Genomic DNA, 4,831 nt, shown 5'->3' with positions numbered 1-4,831 from the left:
CACACAACTAAAATTAATCAATTTAAAGTTTTATTGGGGATAATTACAAGGGGTAAGGGAGCAGCGTTTGATTAGCTAATAGAGTTAATGAAACTTAAAACACACAATGACTAAAATATCTACTAACAATATTTATAAACAAAGATGCAGCAATTAGTAATAACTGATACTTACAAATACAAACCAACGCATAACGACCGGCAAACGTAGAAACTCTGTTTGAAACACGTGAGCTGAGAGAGAGGCTTCGAGGTGATCAGGCTCGGTTACGGGTGTACACAGGATACACAGGATTCATTTTTCTTTCTCCTCTCCCTGCCTGCACATGGCAGGCAGGCCCATAAAGTACCAACTATGACATCATAGAAGTGTCATAGGGGATGGGGCCCAAAACCTGTTTGTGTTCGTTTCTGATTGGCACAAGCAAAGTTTACACCAAGTAGGGGAGCAGGTGCCTCAAAGTCTGGCTTCGCCCCCAAAAGGTAAGGAAATGCATATTGTTTTAGAATGCGTGCAACACTGAATGACAAAAGAAGAGGCCAGGGCAATACCGGTATGGGCAAGTTTTACAGGATGCAGACAGGAACTCATCTCAACACAAACCTGAGCCGGCTTTTGTAGGTGACAAATCTGAGGAACTGTCACAGATTGAAGTGTCACTAGAGGAGGTTTTAGAATTAAGTTAGCTAATGTAACACCAATATTTAAAAAGGGCTCTAGAGGTGATCCCGGCAATTACAGACTGGTAAGTCTAACGTCGGTACCGGGGAAATTAGTCGAAACAATAGTTAAGAATAAAATTGTCAGACACAGAAAAACATAAACTGTTGAGCAATAGTCAACATGGTTTCTGTAAAGGGAAGTCGTGTCTTACTAATCTATTAGAGTTCTTTGAAGGGGTCAACAAACATGTGGACAAGGGGGATCCAGTGGACATAGTGTACTTAGATTTCCAGAAAGCCTTTGACAAGGTCCCTCACCAAAGGCTCTTACGTAAATTAAGCTGTCATGGGATAAAAGGGAAGGTCCTTTCATGGACTGAGAACTGGTTAAAAGACAGGGAACAAAGGGTAGGAATTAATGGTAAATTCTCAGAATGGAGAGGGGTAACTAGTGGTGTTCCCCAAGAGTCAGTCCTCGGACCAATCCTATTCCACTTATTCATAAATGATCTGGAGAAAGAGGTAAACAGTGAGGTGGCAAAGTTTGCAGATGATACTAAACTGCTCAAGATAGTTAAGACCAAAGCAGACTGTGAAGAACTTCAAAAAGATCTCACAAAACTAAGTGATTGGGCAACAAAATGGCAAATGAGATTTAATGTGGATAAATGTAAAGTAATGCACACTGGAAAAAATAACCCCAACTATACATACAATATGATGGGGGCTAATTTAGCTACAAGAAGTCAGGAAAAAGATCTTGGAGTCATCGTGGATAGTTCTCTGAAGATGTCCGCGCAGTGTGCAGAGGCCGTCAAAAAAGCAAACAGGATGTTAGGAATCATTAAAAAGGGGATAGAGAATAAGACTGAGAATATATTATTGCCCTTATATAAATCGATGGTATGCCCACATCTCGAATACTGCGTACAGATGTGGTCTCCTCATCTCAAAAAAGATATACTGGCACTAGAAAAGGTTCAGAAAAGGGCAACTAAAATGATTAGGGGTTTGGAACGGGTCCCATATGTGGAGAGATTAAAGAGGTTAGGACTCTTCAGCTTGGAAAAGAGGAGACTAAGGGGGGATATGATAGAGGTATATAAAATCGTGAGTGATGTGGAGAAAGTGCATAAGGAAAAGTTATTTACTTATTCCCATAATACAAGAACTAGGGGTCACCAAATGAAATTCAGGGCCGGCTTTAGGCCGAGTCAGCCAGCTCACTTCCCCATCCTCCCCTCCCCTGAACGCTCCGCCCCCCTGCTCCTCCCCCTCCCCTGCTTCCCGCGAATCAGATGTTTGCGGGAAGTCTGAAAAGAAGCAGGGGCAGGCGGGCAGCAGCAGGTAAGCTGGGGCGGGGGGGCGCGAGGAGGGCTCCAGGGAGGCGCAGCCCAGTCTGGCCCCGGCCGAGCCCCCTGGCCCCAGCGGCTCTGGCTCCAGCCCGGCTTGGGCCCCAGGGCACCAGCCCCGGTTCCGGCCGAGCGCGCCGGCCCGGCCCCGCGGCTCCAGCCCAGTCCCGGCCGAGCACCCCCGGCCCCGGCCCGAGCGGTTCTGGCTCCAGCCCGACTCGGGCCCCAGGGCGCCAGCCCAGCCCATGCTGAGCGGCTCTGCTCCGGCCCGGCTCGGGCCCCGGGGCGCAGGCCCAGCCCCGGCCGAGTGGCTCTGGCTCCGGCCCGGCTTGGGCCCCGCGCCCAGCCCCGGCCGAGCGGCTCTGCTCCAGCCCGGCTCGGGCCCCGGGGCGCAGGCCCAGCCCCGGCCGAGTGGCTCTGGCTCCGGGCTGGCTCGGGCCCCGGGGCACCGGCCCCAATTCCGGGCGAGCGCACCGGCCCGGCCCCGCAGCGCCAGCCTGATCCCGGCGCCGGCCAAGCACCCCTGGCCCCGGCCTGAGTGGCTCCAGCCCCGGCCCGAGCGGCTCCGGCCGAGCACCCCCGGCTCCGGCCCCGGCGGCTCCGGCCCTGGCCGATTGTCTCTGGCCCGGCCCGGCCCGGCTCGGGCCCCGGGGCACTGGCCCTGGTTCCGGCCGAGCGCACCGGCCCGGCCCTGCGGCTCCAGCCCAGCCCCGGCCGAGCACCCCTGGCCCCGGCCCGAGCGGCTCTGGCTCGGCCCGACTCGGGCCCCGGGGTGCCGGCCCGGCCCTGGCCGAGCGGCTGTGGCTCCGGCCCGGCTCGGACCCCGCGGCGCCGGCCCAGCCCCGGCACCGGCCGAGCACCCCCGGCCCTGGCCCAAGTGGCTCCAGCCCCGGCCCGAGCAGCTCCGGCCGAGCACCCCCGGCTCCGGCCCCGGCTCCAGCCCGAGTGGCTCTGGCCGAGCACCCCCAGCTCCAGCCCCGGCCGAGCGGCTCGGGCCCAGCCCAGCTCGGGCCCCGGGGCAATGGCTCGGCCCCGGCCGAGCGGCTCTGGCTCGGGCCCGGCTCGGGCCCCGGGGCGCCGGCCCCGGTTCCGGCTGAGCACCCCCGGCCCGGCCCAGCCCCGCGGCTCCGGCCTTGGCGCCGGCCGAGCACCCCCGGTCCCGGCCCAAGCACCTCTGGCCCCGGCGGCTCTGGCTTGGGCCCCGGGGCACCGTCCCCGTCCCGGGCCAAGCGCGCCGGCTCGGCCTCGGCCCCGGCTGAGCGACTCCGGCCCGGCCCCGGCTGAGCGGTGCTGGCCGAGCACCCCTGGACCCGGCCCGGACCCAAACCCCGCGACCCCGGCCCGAGCGCGGCCCGATTCCAGGAATCGGGCCCTGCTCTTGCTAAGGCCGGCCCTGATGAAATTAATAGGCAGCAGGTATAAAACAAATACAAGGAAGGGGAGAAGCTGCTTCTGCTGCCCCAACGCTGTCCCCGGGACACTGGCCAGGACGCCAGCCTCCCAGGGATGCCCCTTTCAAAGCCCAGCTCTCCGTACCAGACAGCCCCCCGCTAACCCTGGGCCGGCTGCCGGATGCTCAGCTGTGAATCCCCCAGCCTCGGCACTGGCTCCTGCAAACAAGGCAGCCACTGCGCCAGGGCCAACGGGGAGAGCACAAATCCCCAGTGTGGCGACCTGGGCCCACAGGTACAGCCCAGGCTGGACTGTCACTGAGCCGCCAGCATCCATCCCTGCCCTGATTCCGCATGCTCATGGGGACCCGCCCCAGCCTGCCCTGGCCCATTCCCTCCCCCCAGATCGCTCAGCCGGGAACCCGCCCCAGCCTGCCCTGGCCCATTCCCTCCCCCCAGATCGCTCAGCCGGGAACCCGCCCCAGCCTGCCCCAGTCCATTCCCCCCCGCCGATCGCTCAGCCAGAAACCCTCCCCAGCCACCTCCAGCGATCCCCGCTCCAGGGGGTTTCCGGCTGGCTTTGCTCCCCCCACCTCCCACCCCCGGTGCTGCTGTACTCTCCATCCCCACCCTCCCATCAGGGAGAGATGGTTGGTGTCTCAGCCTGAGGCTGCTGCTTGTACAGGGCAAAGGGGGTCAGCGAGCCCCTTCCCGCTCGTCTCTGACACCTCTAGGCCGCACCATGTCACTTCTCTGGCCATGCTGGTGGATACACAGGAGCAGGGCTTGTGGGGAACAGGTGCCTCCACACAGGGCAATGGCCTTGTGGCCACACAGACACCCCCAACAGGCTCCTCGCACGGCAGGCACATGTCAGTGCACTGGGCCAGCATGTGCCGTGCGAGGACAGTGCGAGGGTGGGGGCTCAGGGGGAAGGGGCAGTGCAAAGGCAGGGACTCGGAGAGAAGGGGCAGCGTGGGGGCAGGGCCTCAGGGGGAAGGGGTGGCACAAGGGAAAGGCTTCAGGGGAAGGGGCGGGGCTTCAGGGGAAGGGGCAGGGCTTCAAGGAGCAGGGCTTCAGGGGGAAGGGGTGGTTTAGGGGCCTTCTGCTGCTCCTGCTGCTAATCCAGCCCACGGCGGGAGAGGTGGGAGGAGAGTCTTGCCTCTGGCATTTCTCGTCTCGCTCTCACTGTTGTCTGGATGCCCCCAGCCCAGGGGGCTGCACTGGCTCCGCTCCCTGCCTCTAGTCCAGTTCCTGGCATTGTGTCTGCAGAGATACTTCTCTTGTCCACATGTACCATGAAAACTGCACGTGCCTGTGTCTCATGGAGCCTCTTCTCTCTCTGCAGAGACGCGGGCACTGCCCCAGGAGGTGAGCGAGGCCCCACCGTCACCGGAGGGGAGCGCAGAGCACTAGGGCAGACGGC

This window comes from Emys orbicularis, chromosome 2 (assembly GCF_028017835.1).
Source record: "Emys orbicularis isolate rEmyOrb1 chromosome 2, rEmyOrb1.hap1, whole genome shotgun sequence".
Taxonomy (NCBI): Eukaryota; Metazoa; Chordata; order Testudines; family Emydidae; genus Emys; species Emys orbicularis.
This window is presented reverse-complemented; position numbering follows the sequence as displayed.